Below are 26078 nucleotides of genomic sequence, written 5' to 3'. Positions count from 1 at the left end.
AAATACTGTGAGGAATGATTGTTTATTATCATTTTTGTTTTTTTGTTTTTTGTTTTCTTTCGAGCCACCGGGTCGATAAAATAAATCGTAGAAATGTACACTGTGCTATGTTTCCATAAACAACACTTTTGCCACCCAATTTTGCGCTGGTAATTATTGCTACCAAAATAGACGCTAGCGAGACAGGACTAAATGATTTAGGGGACATTAATCATTGGACTTCGCACATTTCAAATTCTGCTGGGTTGGATCTTTGTCTTTCACGTTTTCAGACATATTAAAAGGGAAGGACTAGTTACGTATTAAGATTGATTTAAGTGACTTGCGTTCCTCCAAACCTGTAGTTTTATTTTAATGAGAGAAAAAAAAAAAATTTAATACTGTGTTTCTTCTAGCTCCTTACGTTCTGATTTCAAATCCCGCCGACACCAGATCTACCTTTCATCCGTGCGGGATCAATAAAATAAAGAACCAATTTGATATTGAAGTTAATGGTATTGATTGACTACGCCTCTCTCCTCGAAATTGCTGGTCTAGTGCTGTACCCCTCATCTTATCCCCTGTAGCTAATAACAGAAACGACTGCTGCTGCTGAGGCGGCGAGCTGGCTAAATCGTTAGCAGGCAAAATACTTAGCGGCATTACGTTCTGAGTTCAATTTCCGCCGAGGCTGAGTTTGCCTTTCATCCTTTCGAGCTCGATAAAATAAATACCAGTTGAGCGCTGAGGTCAATGCAATTAACTTAGACCTTCTCCCGAAATTGCTGGCCTTGTGCCGAAATTTGTAATCATTATTAATTAGGGCGGCAAAATGGAGGAATTGGTTAAAACGTTGGAAAAAAGTTGTTATGTAATATTTCTTCCCGATTTTACGTTCTGAGTTCAAACTCTGCCGAGTCAACTTTCCTCTTCGAGATCGATAAGATAAATACAAGTCGAGCGCTGGGGTCGATGCAATCGACCAAACCTCTCCCACTAAAACTGCTGGCCTTGTGCCAATATTTGAAATGATTATTATTGTTATTAAACAATAAGAAATATCGATGGAAACTATAAAATAAAGAAATGACAAATTTTGTATTTGCTCCCTTGGTCCCTGTGGCTAGTCTTTATCGAGAACGATACACAGGCGTGTTTTACGTGATTTTACAAATAGCTTATTGCCTGAATCCTTAATTATTTTTTTCTATATGTGAGTCATATAGAGTTATTGGTACATTTGTTTTGTTTAGTCAAAGAATTGCAGACTCGAAAAATCATTGAAACAAAATAATACCTTGCAGAAAAAAAGGTGTGAAAGAAATAAAAGAGCAATAAAAAGGGTGGAAAATTTCTCCATCTCTGTATTAGTGCGAGTGCCGCCGATACACATCGCACTATATTCGTGTTTATGCGATTGTCATCGAAATGCATCGAGCTACTTGATAGCAAGAAAATATGCAAGTATATGCTTATTTGTGTATGGGATGAAAGTTTGTGCACCGCGCATGCCTAGCATCCCAAGTAACATGATTTCATTAAAGTTATATCTAATTGGCTTCGATGGAGGAGGGTTAAGATATTTAATCATTAGCCCAAATAATCTCTTTGCTTCGTGTCAGTACTGAATACCCCGTCCAAAAGACATATTTTGAGAAGAGAGTTGCTTACCGTTCGATATTTTCCATATCACTTGAAGTGACTAACCACCGTTAACCTCCAACTTTCTGATTTGATATTGACCATATTATCGACAATACCACCACCAACTCTCCTCCTCCCTTACGACTTTTAACAGCAAACTGTCGCAACAAATGTCGTCCAAACAAACGATTATCATTTATTCCAGCCATTGCTCAAACACCACTGTTGTTGTACTCAGTACCACCACCGGCATTAACCTCTAAAGCGACATTCCCCGCCTTAACCACCGTAACAATGACGGCCACTACTTTCACCAAAACAGCAACGATTAGAGTGCGACTACGCTCATTACAATTAGCACAGTCGCTCTCCGTAGCACTCTCACATGTGCTAATTATCGCTGCCTGCCCCACAACACCACGAACCTCTCAGCAGCCTTTCCATTAACATCAGCAAATTTAGAACACTAAAACAACTAACACTACTGATAGCACTTCAACAATTTTTAACACCCTACAAACTTGCACCTTGACCACTAAAAACTAAAGCCACCCCTACCATCATTATCTATCGCTGTAATCGCCGCTCATTGTTAGCAATTGTAACGACCTCAACAATAACAGCGAGAAAGAAAAGAACAGAAAACTAAATTTAGAATTCAAAGTAACCCCACCACCACCAACCTCTATTAATAGTCTAATAACTATTCGCCTAAAACGTCCCCACCGCTGCCAACAACAGAACTAGCTAATGAGAGAGAGAGTTTCTGCGGGATCACTGAGACTGTTACCAATAGCAGCCATATTCCCTGAAAAGACATCTTACTATCTTAAGAAAGGAAGGGTACAATGGATCACGTAATTCAGAGTATAAAAATAAATGGAAAGGTCACGTTTAGCGCGCCTTTGATAATAAGTTTGCCCAATCAGGTCTGACATGGAGCTAAGCTACAATAACAACAGAGTCAACCTCTAAATAGTAGCTCAGCCTGCACATAACAGCCAGTGGCAGCTCGTGGATAAAATTAGTAGGGTCGCTGCTTCAGAAAAGTTTTAGCCGTTGTTTTAATATTGTGTAAAAAGAAACAAACATATAGAAAGAAAAATTCTACATAAACTTGCACGGTTCGTGTTTTAGCCACTGCTTGATTTGTTCAATGAACACCGCCGCAAATTCCCACTTGTTTTTAAAAAATCCCCACTAAATCACAAAATAAGGGAGGAAATGTGCCCTATTTTTCAAATCTTGGCAGCAACACTGAAGCTGGAAGCAGAATAATAATCTAATTCTACACTTTATCACATTCAAGAATATAAACACGTTTTTAAGCTCAAGATACGCGGAGTCAAAAAGAAACACTACCTTTCACCTGCACAGCAGGGTCGGCACTGCGTGAACCACAGTGCTCTCTCTGCATAGCGTGAAGCTTCCTATCTCGGACATGTGAGCATGCGCACAACAGTCAAACATCACGTCGCTGGAACTGTGAAGTGCACAGTTCTATACAAGGATTTTGTATTTTTTTTCATAAACTAAGGGATGGCTTCTAACATTAAGCTTAAGGATTATATAATGTACAAATATAAAGAAAGAATTAAAGAAGAAAGGACTCATTATATTGAATGTCATCAATAATATCGAGTGGAAATAGGGAGAGCTGCAGTTCCTATACACGATTCGCCACTGGTAACAGCAGTCAAAATCGCTTCTCTTCAGTTCACATTCTCTAAAAAAAGTGGAAGGACACGTTAAATATTCTAATCCTGGAACACACGGCCAGTAAAATAAAATAAACAAATAAAAAGATAGATGATAGACGGCTTGAACATTTTCAGCCAGAGGGCTGTTGCTTCCTTGCTGTTAAACATCGCCAGTCATCGATACAAGTTAGACCTGCTAAAATAGGGGCCAAATCTCCCTCAAAAACGGCATCTTACCATTTTAAAAACTGACACACGTTATTATTATTATCATTATTGTGGGAGGTGTAGACCAAAGCACGGTTTACCATCACCACATGGCCCTTTAGACGAGTTTTTGCTTCATGTAGAATGATACCTTGTTCCTCAACACCTCGGAGGCCCTATAAAAAGGTCGTGGCTGCTACTTCAGAGTAAATTGTATATAAAATAAAATAACAGTCAAAGAAACCATTGTGTAATTGCCATCACAATCATCTCGATAGTCTAGAGTCCCGGCAACACTATCAGAATCATTACAACGTGAAAGGTACATTTCAAACTAGATTTTCAAGCATCACCCTATCTTTGTCTTCATAACATTATGATCGACATTCCTTAACCTGAATGTCTTGTAAATGAATTCTTCATTTCCTTAATATCACACCAGCTGCTGGTTAAGAAGCGTTTGTATTTTACAAGGTATTTTTTGAGATATGTTTTAGAAATAAATATAAAAATGAGAAATATTTTGCGGAATTTACTGTTCACTATTTCAGGATATTTCACAGTAATTAATACATACTGGTGTTTCCATGTGTGCGTACGCAACACAGCAGTTATGTGTTTGGCATCCTGAATGTTCTCTCTGCTTTGTTAGGTTATTAATATCAACTACTCTCTATTTCCTTTATATACATCAGTCTTTCTCACTCCCTCCACACACAAACTGTCCCTGCAATAAGAACACACACATCACAAACTAATACACAGAAACACGTACATTTTTCGTAACTGATTATTAATTTTTTTTTTTTATTCTATCACGCATTTTCCTCGTTCCTTTGTGCTTTTTTTAAAATTTTATTTTTATTCTAAATTTTTTATCGTTTCCTGTTATTTAATGCAATTCCTCAAATGAAGAAAGCAAAAGAACGACAATGCAATTTACACACACACACACACACACACACACACACACACACACACACACACACACACACACACTGTGTATTCAGTAAAAGAAAAAAAAAATGACACCGTTTCACATGAGTTGAAAACATTAAAAACAATCAGACAAAAGGTCTTAACCATCAGTGTGACACCGCCCCTATAATCACCGTCGCTCCTACAATCACCAAATGCCCTTATGATCACCACCACTGCAATCACTACTGCAGTCATTACGACGACCACCACTACCACCACCACTCAGCTATATATGCATCGCGCCACTTCGGTTTCATTGTTACACCATCACCAACACCATCATCCATCACCGAAGTTCACCGTCATCACCTTATTACGAAGAAGCACCATCATCAACATCATCAACCCTCACTGGCCCCAACCAATGACACGAGCATCCACATGAAACTTCACCACCGCCGCCACCACGACCCCCGGCTGCCCCAATCATCACCAGCAGTATCGTCATCACTACAGCCTCCGTCCATCTTCACGCCATCGCCGCCACCGAACTTTGGATCCCCTCTTGTCACAAGCTCAACACATCGTCTGCAGTTATTCACTCCCACCATGAACACTTCCCATCGCCGCCGCCGCCGCCGCCACCACTATCACAACTGCATCCACCACCACCACCACCACCTTCAACAAACACAGTTGTAATCTGCATCATCATCACAAGCATTATCAACAACATCATTACTGCCGACACAGTCTCACAACTACCACCAACACGTACAATAAAACCGCCACCATTATCTCCCTTTTCTCTTTAGCCTAACAAAATTGTTACCACAACCGACACCACAGCCACCACCACTAACACTAGTCGAAACCAGTAGCACAGCCACAACCATCACCAACAACAACATCACCAACAACCAATGCTTCCGACATCGTCAACACCAGCCATCGATGCCATCGCCTCCCAATCGACGTTATTACAGCGATAATAAAACAAAATAAATGACATAGAGTCGCAGATGCGTTATGCGGCAGATATTATTAAACGAGTCCCAAGAGGCACAGAAGGGACATACCCTTCGGTATGGTGCGTGCGTGCGTGCGTGTGAGAAGCGACGAAAATAGAGTTGGAATGTAAGTGAATGGCAGTAGGAAGACTGGCTGGAATTGTTGACAGTGGTGAGAGTAAACATGTGAGCGGCAAAGGCGGAGGAGGGAGAGACAGAGAGAGAGAGAGAGAAAGAGAGAGAGATAGATGAGGACGGGTGAAGTTGAGATCAAGTTGTAGGGGAAAAAATAACAAAAAAAAAAACGAAAAAGGCTTGGTAAAATAAAAAAAGAAAAAAAGGAAAAGGAAACAAAGAAAAATAGCTGGAAATTGCAGAATGCGAAGATATGAAAGAGATAAAGAGTTGGGTGAATGGATAAAGAGTGACGTAGTAAGACAGAGAGGAGAAGGAGAGAGGGTAGAAAAATAAGAGAAAGTTAGGAATTGGGGGAAAAATATAATTAATAAAAAATAAATGTGCCAATATATATGTATATATATATATATCAAGTAGGTACCTGATCTCCTGGGAATGTAGCCTGTGATTGTCTGGCAGCTTATCCAGGAGGAGAGGAGAGGCTTTTAACTGCAAACGTGAAAAATATTAGAGTTAAGCACCCCCTCCCACACACACACACACACTATATATATATATGTGTGTGGAGAGAGAGCTGGTATATATATATATATATATATATATATATATATATATATATATATATATATATATGGAGAGAGAGAGAGAGAGAGAGAGCTGGGATGAAGACATCTGAAGAAATGTATTTGGAAATCAAGGGGAAACTAGGTAGGGAAAAATGATATATGCATAAACTAAAAAAATAAAAGAGCAAAAAACAATATGAGAGAAGAAAGACAGAGATAATGCGATAGAGAGGGAGGACAAGAGGAGAAGTGTAAGTGTATTGTATGATAGAAGAAAGGAGTCGGGAAATAAGAAAAAAGGGTAACGTTAGAACGGAGTTAGAAGATGGAATCATTGTAGTTGTATAAAGAATGGATTAATGTTAGGTTGTTAAGAATGAGGATATCCTTTCACATAAAGCTGGCGCTTAGCTCTTGATTATGTTTCAAGTTAGCAGTTAAAAGATTGTCTAGCCTCTCCTGGATAAGCTGCCAGACTAATACAGGCTAAACTCCCAAGAGATCTAGTACTTATATGCATAGCATTGCATTCCATAAATATAATACATTAACATCTAAAGTATGTATTAACACACCCACAAATATTTGACACTCATCTACTCATGTAATAATTAGCTACAATAAATACATATATAGAGTGACTTCACAAACTTAGACTGAAATTACGTGATCGCTTTGCCTGCTAAAAATAGTAATTTAAATCTCCCTCAAAGCCCGTCATAGCTCACTAAAAAAGTAACGAAAGGATGCATTCGATAATTTTGTGAAAGATATGCAAAAAGACTGGGTAGACATAGCTAGAATGCTTTTGATCCAAGTTTTTCGATCAAAAATGGCATGGGAAGGGGGGAGGGCGGGAGCTCAGTATATAAGCTATCCTAGACGAAAGAGACATTTAGAACGTTGCTGGCTGCGAGTTGTTAACACCAGATACCAATGCTGCAGACTGGCAGATTAACAAATTGAAAGCCTCGCACACCGTTTCCTGTTTCTGGTGCAGTGATGTGCCCAAGCTGTGAAACTTAACTTTCAGTGAACCACGATACCTGGTTAGAAGTAACATATGGAATATCAACAATATAGCTGAGGGGAAATGCCTTGGGGTAGCGTTCTGCAAACTAAATAAGTGCACGGTAGGAGCCCAGATTTGTAATACGGTGAGTTAGTTGAAACAACTGAGATAATCCTTACAATTACAACAAACACACACATACTCATACATACATACTCATTGATACACACACACACATATATATATGCATGCATATACACGTTTCTCTCTATATGCATATACACACACAAATATAAAGAGAGAGAGAGAGAGAGAGAGAGAGAGAGAGAGAGAGAGAGAGAGAGATTACTTGTTTTAAAATTTTAAGCAATTCTACAAGGAATTCCTGTCGGTTAATTACACATGTAGAACCTTGCGCATTTGTATTTAATGTACTGAGCGCTCCTCCGCCCCAAGGTATATCTCCCAGCCATAGTTTTGACATTCATTATCAGCTTTACATTATTATACACCCTCTCTCTCTCTCTCTCGTGTGTGTGTGCGTGCGTGCGCGCGCTGCCGATTGAGTAGAATATGTTTCCTTGTGGAGCTCCAAACCCAAAGATCGTCGTTGCTTTTTGCTAACGTGTCATTGAATATATTGTTAAAAATTTTCGGTCTTTCAACAATCCTTGGGGAAAATTATATCATTTATATGTCTATTTATTTATTTGTCAATTGATTACTTGAATAAAATCAGTTACTCGAAGGTTCTATGAGACTTGACCCCATAAGAAACATAATTTTTGGTTCACCATTCGGAAGGATTCGCAACAGCTATGCTGTTACATTAGCTGTCCTCAACTTGGGAAGAAATGTTCGCTCTTCTGTTAGCGTGTCCACATAAAAGAAAAATTGATGGTTGTCGTTATTAGTCATCAAAAACTCCAAGTACACCATGACAACCGTCATTCTCTCTTCCTCATCTTATCAAGAATACAAAAACTTTTTTAAAAAAAAGTGTTCGATATGTATGCACAGAGAGATAACCTGACGCAATTACTATTTTTCTAATTATACGTAAAATGAAGACACCAATTTTGGAATAGCAACATGCCTAACTTTTTTTATTCTTTTCATTTTACTAATTTTTCATTCTGAATTATTACTTTTCTTTTTCACCTCCAAGAACATTCTTCGAACTTCCAAGAACATTCTTCGAATGCATGTGGATATGCACAAAATTATTTTCTAAAAATTCCTTATAACTTTAATTTTCATCTTCTAAAGATATATATATATATATATATATTGTTTTTGGTAACACTGACTCTATTTCTCGATCTTTTGCATATTATACTGGTAAATGTTTACAGTTACACTCGTCTCGTTTTGAGGAGCTGGTTTACTTGAAGAACAAATGATTTCTGATGGCTTTGATGGTCAGATTCATTTAAAACACACCAAGAGCCAAAGAAAAAGACATAAAATTTTGCCCCCAAAGTGAAACGATGTATAAAATTTACCACTTGATGTATAGAGAACATTCAAAAGTCCTTGGTCTTATATATCTACGGTGGTGGTGGTGGTGGTGGTGGTGTGTGTGTATGTGTGTGTGTGTGTGTGTGTGTTTTATATTTAATTTCGGCGTCATTCTTGATCTCATCACTCCTGGGTTCATGCAAAGCTTCTGAAGAACTAATGAAGTAAACAAATGTTGCTTGTGGTGCAAAATATTCAAAATGCCAGATTTTTGTTATAAATCTGTGTGTGTGTGTGGTGTGTGTGTGTGTGTGTGTGTGTGTGTGTGTGTGTGTGTGTGTGTGTGTGTGTGTGTGTGTGTGTGTGTGTGTGTAGGCGCCCGCGACAGCGTACGTGTATTGACAGCTGTGCTCGAGTATATATATATATTTCTCTCAGTGTTAGTAGAAACACTGAATTTTGTTATGTTTCATTAACCTTCTTTTAAGAAATTACAGTTGGGTACCAAACCCGGAGTAAGTAACACAGCTATCATGATGGGGGTCATCATGTCTTAAAAAAAAGCTCGTGTCTGTCTACAGCTACGAAATCTCTATATTTAACCCAGGTAATCTTAGCTGTCCGCTCACTGTCTTCTACATGAATATATATGCGCGCACGCACAGATAGATATACATTCATCAACCTGAATGTGTACAGTCTCTTAATCTTTCACTAACTGTTCTCTACATTCATTTAGCGATAAGTCTTCTGAATAGGTGCCTCTCAATAGTCTCTCTCTCTCTCTCTCTCTCAAGCCATATGATGGAATTTTTTCACGTGTTAGCGAAAGATTATCGTTTTTTTTTTCTATGTTTAGGCATGGTGTCCTAATACGTTTGGCTTACAAAAGTTGTGAATGCGCTAATACATTGAGATTAAACAAGGAAAATATGTCAGACGCAAACCTAGCCACCTGCGGGAACCAGAGTTTGAAGGTAGGATATTGTTTGAAACGATATGATGAAGAGTTGAAATTTCTTATTGGCTGATTGGTATTGAATTACGATTCACATTTCTTCCGCCTCCGACGAAGAGCGTCACCCGAAATGTATGCAAACGCTCACTATAGCATTAATTCTTGTCTGTTTCCAGCCCTCAAACAGACGTGGTCTCTCAAGAGCCAACTCCCGTTATAATTTTTCATTTTCCAACATCTAATTTGCAGGCCTCTACTCTATGTCAATATACTGAAATGCTGTCTCGTGCTACACATGTCTGTGTTACTGTGTATAAACTTAGTTTTATAAAAAATTAAATGCCACAAAATCGAGTAACTAAATTTAGATTTTTTTTTGTCTTCTCAGGTTATCGACTGAAGCGATCGGTTATGAATTATCTTCAGACCATCTCATGGCGTGGAGTAACAAAGACACTCATAAACATAATTAACTGTAAAGGACACTTTCTGAAGTGAATCGTACAATACTGGACATAATCAATTAGTTTAATCTGTTCAGACTACCAATGCTTACTAAAATGTTTCAAATCTGGTTTTACGTACCATCTGGTTGTGTGTATGTATGTTTGTGATTTCCTTTTAGCTGTATATTATGGAAGAGAATTAAAAATTAAAAGCAAATGGATAATCGGGAGAGCAAAAGAGTTAAAAAGAAAAATGAACAAAAATGTCTCCACAAAGAATTTTTTAAATGAATCAACAATTTTTTAAAAAATCATTTAAAATCCAATAAAGGTGGTGAGAGATTCAATGAAGTGTTATCACACTTTTATTGTTGATAAATATTTGGGAAGTAGAATGGGAGGAAGAGGGAGAGAGAGAGGGGAAAGAGGGAGAGAGGAAGAGAGACAGATAGACAGATAATGAGAAGCAAAGAGCTTGATAATGCTATCATTAAAGAATAATTAAATTCATACACAACGATTTTTATAGTTATGCTTAATAACACTCCTTGTTAACTTTATTGAACGTGGTGGCTCTTCGTACTACGAATAAGGGTTTCTTTAGACCGGCACAAACTTCAAAGCGGAACGTATCTCACGGGTATCAGAGTACGACTCCAGACAGAAAGATGAACCAGCGCGTTGAGTTTGTGAACTCGGAAAACGGTAAACACGCAACAAGTCGAAAACGCCTCAAGTTGCCTGAAACGAGGAAATAAAAGTGGCTGCGACGCTCTTCTGCGAAGTTTTGTGGCGGCGTCGACAGGAGAATCAGAAAATAAATTTAAAAAAAAAAAAAAAAATGGTGCAGTGCATCGCAGAATTTCATTTTTGACATTTACTTTTGTTTCATATTTTTGTTTTATAAAGTTTCGTCTTTAGAAGTTTTTTTTCACCATTAATTTTTTTCATCTTTAAAGTTTTTGTAATGTTTTCATTTTCTTTCATTGGTGCTTAAGTATCTTTTATCAAAAAACTAAAAGAAAAAAGTTGCGTTTCGCCCGCAGCGGCTAAAACAAGCTGCGTGTTTCAAACCTCCAATAAATGAATAACGAAAAAACTTAAATGGCGGTACATTACCCTGAACGATAAATATTTTTTAGCCGTCGAGATAACACGAAGGTAGCTGACATGACACTACACAATAAATAAATAAATATATATATATTCTTTTATTCTTATACACGTTTCAGTCATTTGACTGCGGCCATGCTGGAGCACTGCCTTTGGTCGAACAAATCGACCCCCGGATATTCTTTGTAAGCCTAGTACTTATTCTATCGGTTCTTTTGCCGAACCGCAAAGTTTCGGGGTCATAAACACACCAACATCGCTTGTCAAGTGATGTTGGGGGGACAAACAGACACAACCTCACACGTACATAAATATTATATATACACCACGGACTTCTTTCAGTTTCCGTCTACCAAATCCACTCACAATGCTTTGGTCAGCCCGAGGCTATAGTAGAAGACACTTGCCCAAGGTGCCACGCAGTGAGACTGACCCCAGAACCATGTGACTGGAAAGCAAGGTTCTTATCACACAGCCACACCTGCGCCTAAATATATATATATATATATATATATATATATATATATATATATACACGCACATACACATACACACACATATCCCACGTGCTCGGTGCTCGGCCAAGAATGGTCTTTCTTTCTTGGACTGATCACCCCTCGCACAACGCCTTATTTCCATGTCTCCTGAGTTTCATCTATGTCTGTTGCCGTAAGGCTTCCACTTCACACGCCAACCTAACTTAACTTGTCCTTTTAGTCGAAAGACACCTGTTGTTATTCTTGTTGGTTGTATTTGTAATCGTGTAACATTTTCTCCGTTTCGTGACTTTTTTGGTCCGTGTTGTCGCACAGATTTTCTCGCTTTCTTCCCAAAATTTAATGCCCTTAGCTTAGGTTTTGGGGGCCTACCAATTTTGAACAGTCTCAAGTGTAACAGGCCGAAACTGTAATGATGATTGGAAGCTTGACTGAAGAATAGAAAGCCACGAATGTTCCGTCCTGGTTTTCCTGTCCGTCTTTGTATCGTCTATCTGTCCTTATGTTTTTATAGTAGTCTGTCACGTTCTTGTTCAGTTTCTGGGATATACATATATATATATATAGTCAATTCAAATAAATGGATAGAAAACGACAACGTGAGGACGTGTACAAGAAGTATATTAGCTTGACGCCCGGTGAAAAGAAAGAGAGTTTAATGTTTCGTCGGAAAGGAGAAACGGAAAAGTTCAGAGAAAGAGAAGAAATCGACAGGCGGGAGGACGGACGAGCGGGCGGATGGTTAGATAGATAGATAGATAGATAGATAGATAGATAGATAGATAGATAGATAGATAGATAAAGATGCAAATAAACAAGTAAAACCACTTGGGCTAGATATATAAAATATACGTACATATATACATGTAAATAAATAGAGAGACAAAGACTGAAGGTATTTAGACGATGAACATTCGTGTGTGTGTGTGTGTGTGTGCGTGCGTGCGTGTGCGTGTGCGTGCGTGCGTGCGTGTGTGTGTGTGTGTGTGTGTTTCTGTCTGTTACAAGCAGCAATACTATAGTCATGATCAGATGAGAGAAAACATGAGAAATGTTGAGATCTGTTAAAACATTTAGACTAACGAAAAAAATTAAACTTATTTTGTTTTTGTTTCTTCGTCTTCTGTTATTTTCATCGCAAAGAATAAATTTCTTCGGCTTTCCGTTCTATTTGTTTCAGTCAGTTGGCTGCGACCATGCTGGAGCACCGCCTTAAAGTCGAACAAATTGACTCTAATACTTATTCTCTCGTTCTCTATTGCCGAACCGCTAAGTTACAGGGACGTAGACACCAGCGTCGGTTGTCAAGCGATGGTGGTGGTGGTGGTGGTGGTGGTGGTGGGGGGGGGGGGCAAACACAGACACACAAACATGTGTGCGTGTGTGTGTCACGGACTTCTTTCAGTTTCCGTTGACCACATCCTGTCACACGGCTTTGGTCGGCACGAGGCTATAGCAGAAAACACTTGCCCAAGGTGCCACGCAGTAGGACTGAACCCAGAACCATGTGATTGGTAAGCAAGCTACTTAACACACAGCCTTGCATATTATGTTCTTAACTGCACTTGTATGACGTATGTGCAGAAAGAGCGTTTATATTTTCCTTAAGTCTTAATTTGGGAATTAGTGAAATGGCAGTCAATGAAAAGTGGATCCTGGCACTGATTTCGCTTTTAATTTTCATCTCTTTATGTATTATTTGTGCCTGCATCTCTATTTATTTCAATTCAAAATATGTAAGTCTTCGTTTAATCCGAAATTAATCCCCCCCATATATTCTCATACGTGCGTGTTGATACGCGAGCCTACACACATAAGACAGTTTGTAATTGAAAGTAGTGGGCAATAATACTTCAATACGTATATAGAATTTATTCGTTTACTGGCAGATGGGGGGGGGGGGGTCTCACCGTCTCTGCTATGAGCTTCATGCTTGATGATCTCTCTCTCTCTCTCTCTCTCTCTCTCTCTCTCTCTCCCTCACACACAGTGCAATGCATACACATACAGCAGACATGTATGCAAGCATATAACTATTGCACGCACAAGTAGCAAAATTCTTTGCAATGTCAAGACACTGACAAGTAAGTATCTATGATCTACCCCCGTGAATAATTTTCTCTTTCATCGCAGTTTAGAATGTCTGAAAGGCTGCTGTTGCTGCTGCTGCTGCTGCTGCTGCTGCTGCTGCTCTGTCTAGCAGCCTGTGTCCTCTTTTATTCTTCAATCTATCCCCACATTTTCTAACTATCTCTCACACCCAATCCATCTATTTATCAAACTCTTCTGTCTATCACGTTGTTATCCCATTTTCTTAACGGTATTGTGTGAGTTCACTTGTTTTTCTCTTTCAGTAAAATTCTCTATTCTATTATCCGCCCCTCGTTACTGCCATCATTTCTCATTTTGACAATCCTCCTTCGTTTAATCGTAATCACCCACTTTCCATGTTATGCATTTTATCCCACACTGACTATCGTATCTCAAACGTGCTGTCTGTCCGTTTGCTCTGTCCTGTTTCTCTGCTTCTTACTCTGTCCACCCATCAAATGATCTGTCCGTACGACTGTGCTATTCTGCCCGCCAGTCCGTCTGCCTGACTATTATCTATCGGTGTCGAGTCTCTTATTTTTCCGTTTAATCCAAGAAAACGTTCTACCAATATAACCACTGACACTTCTGAAACGATCATCATCGCCACAACTAACACCATCCTTTCGCTATCAGCACATCAAATACCACCTCCACCAACCACCACTACCGTTATTTCCACAACCACAGAATTGCTACAACGTCCAATCATCAATATCCAACAGAACTGACTGACACTACCCCGCATCCTTACGATCATTACCACAAAAACGACGACCACTACTAAATTCATTACCGCCGACTTCACAGCTCTATAAACATCATCGAATTTCCAGCCAGCACTATTTACCGATCACCTAAATCAACATCAACATAAAATTCACTCGAATCAACAAGGAAGCTTCCACCAACTAGACATAGCGGTCAAAACTTCCTCAAATCTCTTCCTGCTGCCTCAAATAAAAGACATATTGGAGCGTGGTATATAGGATGGTCACGACTGGAATGCCTTTAATCTGATATATGTGTGTGTAAGGAGCTAAAGAAGAACAACATTGTTTCCAGCGTCACAGCCGTCAGAAACTGGCGTATCTAAAATCTATCGATATTTCCCTTTCCTACCAACTTAATCATCATGAACACCACCACTACCCTCATCACCATACGACATAACCGCATTCCTACCCATATTATTTTCTTTACATCATTACTCATCAAAAGATAATTTTATTTCATCACTTTCGCCACTCTTCCACTCACAAACTCTATTTCCTTCGCACGATCTCACATAAAAATCACCGCCATCGTCGTCTTTTTCGTATGCAGAGCCTTTGCTCATTGTTAAGTGCTAGTGGTGGTTTGAGTGTTGGACAAGAGGGACGGCACATGAAGAGAAAGTTTGGCGCTAAATTACTACGCGTATTTCCCATCAAACACTAGAAACCATTCGCTTCCCACTCCACACACGCATACACATGCGCACGCATATTCAGACACATACGAATGTGCATCGACAATGCAATGCAGAGTGAAAAACAAGAGAATGGCACATGCGTGGAGAGAGAGAGACAGAGACAGACAGACAGACAGAGGATGTTGTGTGTAAATAAACGTGGTATGTGTGTATGTGCGTGTGTGTATACGAACACATTCACATACAAACACACGTAAAGATACATGAAAGGAGCGAAAAAGAGATTTAGAGAGCAATGGAGGAAAAGAGGGCAATAAATTAAAAGACAAACAAGCATAAAAGTGAAAGAAAAGCAAAACAAATTTGTATACATTGCCAGATGTCAGAAAAGAATTGATGTTGGAGGGAAACTGTTAGATACGACAATGTTGTGTTGGGACAGCAAATACTTTCGAAAGGCAGAGAGATGATGATGATGATGATGATGATGATAAGGCTAAATACGAATTTATTGAATGAATTAATGAAAAAAAAAATGTATGCGGCAGATAAATTAAGATGATGTGATCGAGAAATAGATGAGAAGGCAACATCGGAAACAAAATGTCGGATAAAGTTTAATAGATTGTTAGACATATCGATCGAATTGTGTGTGTGTGTGTTTGGGTGTGTGTGTTTGGGTGTGTGTGTGTGTGAGGGAGAGAGAGAGTGGGAGAGAGGGAAGGAGAGAGATGTGTGAGTATGTCGAGAGAAAAATTAGCTAAAGAATTAGGCATATACGAATTGACATAGATAGGGAGATACGGAATACATACCACATTTATGTACCCAAAGAAAGAGAAACAAAGGGAAGAGTTGATCGTTGCTGTACTTGGACAAAGTTATCCAAGTCAATGTCGAGCCTGGTAGAGCAGACTATGTTCATAGACGCTCTAACCCTGACTATCCCATCTTTTTTCCAAGTACAGTGGACTACGCGGTCTGCAGCAGATTCAGATGCAATTTTTAATATGTCGAGCCAGTATGTGGCGAATCCCTCTTGTGAATGAAATAGGTTTTTTTTTTTTTTTTTAGGTGGATAGAGTTATAGATAAGACAGACAGCTAGAGTGATCTATACAAATACACAAACACACAATGACTCGATCGATCAGACAAGGCAGATTGAAAGCTAACTGGATAAAGAAATGTAAGAAAAAGCTGAATACAGACTGTTATGAAACTGAATAGCTACGTAAAATCCAATTTATTACCGTCAAACAACGACAAACCCTAATAGCGTGTCTCGATCCACGTATCGTTTACTAAATGGCTGCATTATAGAATACACATTACTCTTTCAGATTACACACACACACACACACACACACACACACAGCAAAAGGAGATTATTTTATATACATGAATGTTAGGATGATAAAGGCGAAAGTAAAAAAAAAATGATCAAGTGAAACATTTTGTAAATGTGAGTGTGTGTGTGTGTATAGACACTCACACGCACACACACACACACTCACACGCGCACACACACACACACACACACACACACAGCATGTCAAGATATTCGTCTCATTCAGATTGAGAGATTATACGTAGGTGCCGTTGATTCAAGTTCAAACCTACAAGTTATGTCCATTGTGCCGGTGGTTTTTCTTTTTCTGAGTTTCTTTGTTGCTTTTGCGCGTCTATCAGTCAATCAGCGATTAACAGGAAAATCGCGGTTAAGAAATTCGGGGCAGAAAAGCATTTTTTAAAAAAATTTTTACCAACGCAAACACACACACTTCAATATTGACACTTTAATATTCCCCGATTATTACATAATTAATTGTATCGAATCCAATATTTGACTGATACTTATTTCACAGACACCAGAAGGACGAATGACAAAACACATCATAATGCGATTGCGATACAGAAAGTGAAGGGACTTAACGAATTATCGCAAAACATTTTAACAGGTGCGCTACTAATTCTGCTATTCACTGCTAATGGAAAATTTTAATATAGTTACAAAAACACACAATTATGCCGGCTGAGTGGCACATTGCATAGGACCCAGAAGGACGCCGAGATTTGAACTGGAACATAAAAGGGGTGCAACCAAATACCGAAAAATGTGTTGTCTCATGAGGCTGGCGTAATTTCTTTGGGACAAGACACAAAACAATTTTTGCAACAAGTGAGAGATAATTAACTTTAACCTGCACTTGGAGAGGCTGGAGTGACAATTTACTCGGTCAAGAATAATTTATGATTAGATATAGCTGTGGTTCTAGTTTTAGAAATGACAAAAATGTCAAATCTAATAACATCAACCGCGAGGAACAAACCCGCTGCCTGTGCTGTGATATGATCTCACTGTTCAAGTATGAGGTATTTATTATTAAGAAAGAAATCCTGCCAAGGCATTTAATTCATATGGCGCCTCACATTCACTCGTTGAGACATCAGTAAATCAGAATAGAAAGTGATAGGACTTGGCGGTGAGAGAGACATGAGGTAGGTGATACAGAGAAAATTTATGAATATTATGTATGTGAGTTTGTTGAAAAGGTTGACAGTTATATATATATATATATATATATATATATAAAAAACACTGTCTTAATCAACAAAACGTTTCAAAAGAAGGGAGGAAGAAAACTGCGTATTTCTGTGCGTGAACAAGACGAGTAAAATTATATTAAATAGATAGGAAAGTAAGAGAGAAAGAGGGAAAGTAATGGAGAAATGAAAACCAGAATATGAAAAGAAAGAGAAGGCGGGAGACAAAAGAACAAGACAGAGATAATGGAGATTGAAAGAGGGAGGAATAAGACAAAAGTGGGAGAGAAGCGGGAAACGGTCAGAGAGAGAGAGAGAGAGAGAGAGTAATAAATAAAAACCTTAAGATGTGGGTAACATGAAAGTAAAGATAATGAAGAACGGAGAGTGTGCGTGTGCGCGTTTGTGTGCGCGTGTGTGTGTGTGTGTGTGTGTACGCGTGTGTATGCGCACGCGTGTGAAAAAAGAGCGATAGAGAAATGAGAGACATGGAAGTTGAAAATGGAGTTAGAAGAGAAAGAGAGAACAAAAAATGTGAAAACTACAGAGGGTTCTATATGAAGAGAACGAAACACATAGACAACGGAAAACGCATTAAGATAGAAAAAGAAAAGGTCGGGAAATAATTAGAAAGGATAAGTGATAATAGAAGAGAAAGACTAAACTGAGTGATAGTAAAAAAAAAAAATAAAGTTTATGGAAGTAAAACATACTGACGAACTAGCTAAATTTGAAAGACACATTCAATTTTCAAAGACCCAAAGACATTCAGTTAAATTTAATTTGCAGTTAAGAATGTCTACGCATTGAGAGGTGCAGAAGGAGATGGAGTTATAAAAATATATAATGAATTAACCACTTCTGTTGCAGATAAATGTGTAGAGACTAAAGAACCATTGCTTCAAGACAACAAACAATACATCAAATCACATTAAGTAAAACAAAATAGCTCTTTAACTAACAACAAACCTTAAAAAAAATAAAACTAATAAATGGAAAACAAGCAAGAAATGAATAGCAATAATAACAAGTGTAGTCCTTAAGTGGGGGAATACGCGATATCACACACACACACACACACACACACACACACACACACACACACACTTTAAATATGCTTTTTCTCAAAAGCATATCTTCATTTGTTAATCCTTTTTCATATTGGACTAGAAAAGTCTATTATAATATTTTTGTAGACATTTTAACTTGTAATGAGTGTAAAATATTCATTGTAGTTCTAAATTTGAAGGTCTCTCAGAATGCAACAGTCATTTTAAGAACTAGTATTTAGCCCCAGAATCATGATGTATCAGAGATACCTCCATGGAGACCTCGGACAACGTTCTTATAATCTGCATGCTACTCCTGCCAACAGGAACAACTGATGCAATATACCTGCCGTCCAAGTATACAATGAAACACTTGCAGTGGAATTAGACTCAGTATCGATGCGCTGGTAATCCGATGCCATATCCACCCGGCTATTTCGCATATATTTGATGCGAAATGGTTCAAAATTTGCTTGTAACGTTTTCTTGTATCTCTTGACAATTCACTAAAATTGCAAACATAATTGTTGCCGTTTAACTTTGATTATTTCTCATCCAAAGTGCATCGTTATGAGCAATGTCCTGACTCTGAAGACTCGCTTTTTCTCGTTAGGTTTTCTAGCGCCAAATTTCTGATAGTAAACGTCCATTAATTTCTTTCAGAAATATTCTCAAATATGAAGATGTAAGATGGCGGGACATGTAAATTCTTTAATCGGAAAACCAACGATTGACAAATAGGGGACAATAAAAGTTGTATAACATAGGTGCTGCAAATCTAAAGAGCAACGATCGGTCCTTTGGCCACAAAGCCCTCTACATAATTATCACTAATTCGTATATTTATTTCTCTGTTACATGCACCGACCATGGTTTGACAATAATGCGACATATCACAAATGTGTGTATATACGCGCATAAAGAATGTAAAATATTCAGTGGAGAAAACAAACAGAAAGAAAAAAAAAGAAAACAAATGCATCAGAAATATTCACCGCAAGCTCTTTAAGCAACGACAAAGCAACATGATTTATAGAAACACACACTCTCTCTTTCTTTCTCTCTCTCTCTCTCTCTCTCTCTCTCTCTCTCTCTCTCTCTCTCCATCTTATGAGTTTTGTTTAAGCATATCGGTAATTATTTGCTCCTTACCTCGATATAATTAATCTGTTAATAAACATCATCGCACTGAAATACAATGACAGTAATTCTCAGATGAGAGAGAGAGAGTATGTATGTGGGTGGGTCGGTGGAGGGGTGAAAGGGGGAATAAGAAGCTAATAAATACAGAGATATCGTTAAAATTTATGACACATAAAATGCATATTATCGAGAGAAAGACATGCAAACATGAAAATGTAGAACGAGTATGAATTGATGATGGTTTTAGTAAATTTGAAAGTTTATTCATTACACACACACACAGGGGTGTGTGTGTGTGTGAAATGGATGTGTTATAAAACTATTCCGCACATACAATAAGAACCATACCAACAATCCAACATACCTCCATCATCAGCTGCCCCACGGATATCAAAAAGCATGAAACAAGGAAATCTATATTAGAAGAGCTAAGCAATTATCCGCTATGTCCTTCTTATATGATAAAGCTCAGCGATTATACGCATTACTGAAACATTTTGACCATTTTATAAGAATATAAATCTAGTTATATGACATTCTGTCTATCTTACCTAATTAGTTCTTATTTTGTGGATTATTAAGATTGGAACCCTCTTTCATTCTATGTACACACGCGAGCATACAGTATGAGAATAGGTTCTGATCTCATGATCATTGTACTTCACAAACAAGAACACAGAGTTAAAAACAGAGCATATCATGAGATTTATTTATATTCTCACAAAATGGTCGCGATATTGATCCAACGATGCGTAAAATCGTTAAGCTTCAGCATATATAAGATTTTGTGTATCTGCTCAGCTTCTCTGATGAAGATCACTTGTTACACGCTTTGCTGTAACATCGTAGCGGTGAAATAAGAGTAAAATAAATTTTACATCACACACACACACAAACCCACACACACACACACACACATACATACATACATACATACACCCCCATACGCGCGCGCGAATGACAATTCATATCTGAATACTAAGCGGTCGATCAAAAGGAGTAATAAAACCAATGAATTTTACGTCAAACAATGCTAAAACTGCAAATTGTGTGTGCGTGTGTGTGTGTGTGTGGATGAGTGAGTGAATTCCTGTGTGAAGAGATCGGATTGGTTTTTCACGTGCCTTTTCAGTGGCAGACAATGAACGTCCCGCATCGGGTTGTATAGCCACCAAAGGACACAACCAGTAGCAGAAGTCATTATCGGACACGATGGATAACCGAGCAAGAATGGAATTAAAAAAGCGAGCGAGAGAGTGAGAGAGAAAGAAAGAGGGAGAGAGAGAGCGGAGAGGGAAAGAGGTAAAAAGAATTGTGTACAAGTGTTTATGTTTTATATGTGACTGTGTGTGAGTTATGTAATACAAAAATGCTGTCTGTTGTACAAACTGGATGAAAAAAGGAGATAACATTCTGCAAATCAAAATAGTTGTTGGACAGTATCTAAAAAATACAAATGTTTCAAAATATAAGTTATAATCCCCGTGTGTCCGTTCTCCTTTTACGATAGCAATTGTTGTTGTTGATGGTGATTTAAATAAATAGAATAGCAAATTAAATAAATGTTATCTGTGATTGTTTTGTATTATTCTACTGGATAAATGACAATGATAAAATGACTGTCGCTATAAAAATTTGAAACTAATCGAGTATGAGTGAACGGCAGAGCAATATCAGCACTAGCGTAGCTAGGCGGGGGCGGCAGGGGTAGCACTTTTAAAGGAGCACCACTTTTGGGTCTGCTGTAGGAAATATGTTTTTTGTGGGGTCCGGGGGCCGCACACACTCTAGCTACGCTAGTGGGTATCAGTTTAATCTTTGGCACACCAACATGTATTCAATAAAGCTCAACTTTTGCAAACAGTGCAGTGTTCAATTATATGATAATGTAAATGAATTATTCCAATTTTTGCCAATGTCACCATAAATTAGCATGTGAAAAGCTAAATGAGCTGTAAAATCAGTATTTTAGATTAATAAAGTCAGTCACGTAGGTGCAATAATGAAAACTTAGGAATGGCTGTGTGGTAAGTAGCTTGCTTACCAACCACATGGTTCCGGGTTCAGTCCCACTGCGTGGCATCTTGGGCAAATGTCTTCTACTATAGCCTCGGGCCGACCAAAGCCTTGTGAGTGGATTTGGTAGACGGAAACTGAAAGAAGCCCGTCGTATATATGTATATATATGTGTGTGTTTGTGTGTCTGTGTTTGTCCCCCTAGCATTGCTTGACAGACGATGCTGGTGTGTTTATGTCCCCGTCACCTAGCGGTTCGGCAAAAGAGACCGATAGAATAAGTACTAGGCTTACAAAGAATAAGTCCCGGGGTCGATTTGCTCGACTAAAGGCGGTGCTCCAGCATGACCGCAGTCAAATGACTGAAACAAGTAAAATAGTAAAAAAAAAAAAAAAAAAAAAATAGTAATCAAACATTTTTACACTCAATAAATGCTCAGCGTCTTCTGTAAGAAAATGGCTGTTGCAAAAGATCGGATAAGCAAATCAACTCCAAACTAATTTTTCAACAGCTCTGTCTCATTCTTTAATATCTGTAGACGCAGATATATTGATTAGGTTTACGCAAAGCTAAGATCCGATATCCATCACTATTTTCATACGTTCGAAGTAGAAGAGTTATTATTTGAGAAGCTGTAGGAAATATGCAATTTCTCGTAGAACATCCCCTAATAATCAAAATGAAAATGTTCCTATTAAAGTCGTTATTTGAGGCAGGGTTTGTAAATATTCAAGAAGTCAGTGTGCTCAAACAAATTTTCTGTTCCAACTAATTAGCAGATTAGAACAGAATTTGTTCCGAGGCAGCGATAATGATTTAATATACATTGTATTGATGAGAGTTCAAACCCGCGTAAAAATTAACTATTTTATCTTGTAATATTTGTATGTCTTTTCATATTCTCTCTTTCTGCAGACTCATAGTTCGACTGGCACACACACACACACACCTCAAAAGTTGTACATAAAGTACTGATATACAGAAGTTATGAAATAAAAAAAAAACATCACTTCTGGCTGCTACAACGCACCTATAATATTCCTCACAAGAGGAGAGAAACTATAATTTGGCTTCAAATAGAAATTGTGAAGTCACATGAAGAGTTTAAAATACTGAACGGCCTTTCTTCAAAAAGCATCATTTGCCCAAATTTGCATCCACGATAGAAGCATTCAGCCTGTATTATAGATGATGTAGACAAATTATTTGTACTGAGCCAGAATTTAATGAACATATTCGTGAAAATAAAGTGTTAAGTAAATCATAAGAGCAATACAACACGTGCTTAATTCCCCTCTACACGCACTTCATTGCCAAAGATGTAAGCATTAAATCTCGGGTATCTTCTGGATACCACACATTGTTGTTGTTATTGTTGTTGTTCGTATTGAGGCGGCGAGAACTAGCAGAATCGTTTGGACACTGAGTAAAATGCTTAACGGCATTTCGTCTGTCTTTACGTTCGGAGTACAAGTTTCGCCAAGGTCGATTTTTTTATCATTTGACGGTCAATAAAATAAATACCAGTTGAATACAAGGATCGATGTAATCGACTCTCTCCCAAAAAATTCCGGGCCTTGCGCCTATAGTAAAAATGATATTTGTTATTATCATTATTTTTTTTTAAGCAAGGTTCTTTATTCCAAGTTATAGCTATCGAAGTGCGGTGGCAAAGCGAATACACACACACACACACACACGCTGTGTATGTGTGCACATACACTTAGCATACACATAATGAGTTGCTCCGTGTTTTTTCATTTTCTTTTTTTATAAATATGGGGTGTCATAGCTGCGTGTTATAGGGAAAAAAAGAAAAGAACTTGGAGCCTTTCCGCTAAAATCGACAAAAATGATTTACTGTAAAGCTTTGACTTCAACCATAAAATAAGGCAAAACTAGATGACTGTACAATAACGTATGCAGCCAGGTGTGACATACTTACGACATAGACAGACGGGCAGATGATAGAATGAATCGGAGACGACAAAAGCTGAACACAGACAATGAAGTGGACAATTCTATAAACAGCAATTGAACAGCAAGAATGAAGCACACACGCACACGCGTACACACAGGCACGCAGACGTTAACGTGCATTCTCATGCATACATATTATTTATGTCTCACTCCCTCTCTCTTTCTGTACGCGTGTGTATAACGTATATTATAGACATAATGTATATACATAGATGTATGTAAGTGGGGAAATAGACAAGACAGACGACAGTACGAGCAAGAGAATGACAGCAGATAAGTAGATAATAAAAATAAAAGAATATTAAGAAAAAGGTATAAGTGGATGCCTTGATCGAAAAGAATTTTCAATCAAAGTATGGTAATAGGATCTAACAACCATCTACGTCCCGCTTTCCCCTCATATATGTGCGCGTAGCATGTCTATACACACACACACACGCAAAACATGTCAGTTTGTGTGTATACATATATACATATGCATAAATATAAATACGTATATATATGAATACACACACACACACACACACACGTAGTGTATATACTGTACATACAAAAACACATGCATACATAGTTGTTTAAATGTGCACATATATAAATACGCAAATATAAATATATACATACATATATATATATATGTTTGTAAATTAGTACATATAAACACACACACACACACCCACGCATATATATACATACATAGATATGCGTATATTTTTTTACTGATATATATATATATATATATATATATATATATATATATATATATATGTACACACACACACACATTGCATATATACGCACGTAAATCTAGAAATGTGTGCAAGCGCACATAGGCGCACGCCCCCCCCCCCCACTTCTGTTATTTTGAATGATTTTCAAAAACTTTCAAGATTTCTCATCTAATTGTTTCTGCAAAACCACTAGCACGACCAATATTTCTCTTTTCTTCCTGTCTATATCTTCCTCGCTGTTTCAAATGAATAATCGTTTATTCTTTCCGTCTCGCGCCTTTGTACTTTTCGCATTTACCACATTCGTTTTTATACTTTATCTGATATATTTTTAATCTTACCATTAATTTCCTGAACGAAAGAATACCCCTTCCTCCCGCTGCACACAATCACATTCATTTTTCTCCACAACTCTTTGCGTCATATCTATTACTAAAATGGAACATCTATTTATGAGTATAAGAAATGATAAATAAAACCAAAAAGATAGAGAACATAAAACTTGAAAACAAGAAATTAATAACGAAGTTTGTGTGTGTGTGTGTGTGTGTGCGTATAACAACAACAACAATGGGTACGTCAATCTACAACAAATGAAGTCTTTTCATAACATTAGCTAGATGTAACATCAATTTACGCGCGCGCGCGCGCGCTAATAAAAGCAGCAGTATTCAATTTCATATAAACAACGTTAGCTTATGACATATCGCTGAAGACTGTGAGTTTGGATTCGCATTATTATCATATATTGCACAACACCTGAAAGGTTGCCCAAAATCTTTTTCTTGCATGTTTTTCTTGGTAGCGTTAGACTCGTGAAGATAACATCTCATTTCAAACATTTTTCTTTTATCTTCTCTGAAAGTGTCGCCAACTACAACCCTAGGCCATCCATTGTCTGCTTAATCAATCTGATGGAGGGAAATTGTTTAAATACCCTTTTGTCTTTGACCAAATTGTCAACCGGTTTTAGTTTGTTTGTGTCGCGTAACTTAACAGTTGAGTCGAAAAAGAAAATGAGTTATAGAATAAACTACCATGCTTCACAATGTGAATTGGAATCCATTTGATCGACTAAACATATTAAAGGCGTTACTCTAGCATAGCAAGAGTCCAGTCAATGATCTAAATAACAATTACACACACACACACACACACACACACACACGTGTGCGTGTGCGTGTGTGTGTGTGTAAATATACATATATACAATTATGCCTCAGTTGAATTAAACTGAGTCAGTATAATGCATACACCTAAACATCATTGATTGAATATTGAATGTCAAGACTCCGTGCAAGAGTGTTTGTACCTGATATTCCTGCCGTGTGTGCAGACAATGTAACCCAGCTGGGTGAAGATATCCGCTCTTGGTAATTCAGACATGTACTTTTATAAAGGTACTTTCTATAATATTTCTGAAGTGCAGATTCCAAGGTAGGTGAACAGAATATAAAT

The 26078-nt window shown here is 37.9% G+C and overlaps 1 protein-coding gene across 35 annotated transcripts in view; it reads right to left on the bottom strand.

Moving 5' to 3' along the window:
* Window positions 1-26078, bottom strand: part of LOC106883309 (teneurin-m) — a 572946-nt gene that overhangs the window by 337545 nt on the left and 209323 nt on the right. The window contains exon 1 of one of the 35 annotated variants that reach the window (XM_089355706.1): window positions 6021-6083. The exons of the other annotated variants lie outside the window; for them this stretch is intronic. The gene's annotated coding sequence lies outside the window, so the exon portion shown is untranslated. Of the gene's footprint in view, window positions 1-6020; window positions 6084-26078 lie in introns of those variants that run through there. 35 annotated transcript variants of the gene reach the window in all.

Source organism: Octopus bimaculoides, chromosome 7 (assembly GCF_046866305.1).
Source record: "Octopus bimaculoides isolate indiv1 chromosome 7, ASM4686630v1, whole genome shotgun sequence".
NCBI classification, from domain to species: domain Eukaryota; kingdom Metazoa; phylum Mollusca; class Cephalopoda; order Octopoda; family Octopodidae; genus Octopus; species Octopus bimaculoides.
This window is presented reverse-complemented; position numbering and strand designations above follow the sequence as displayed.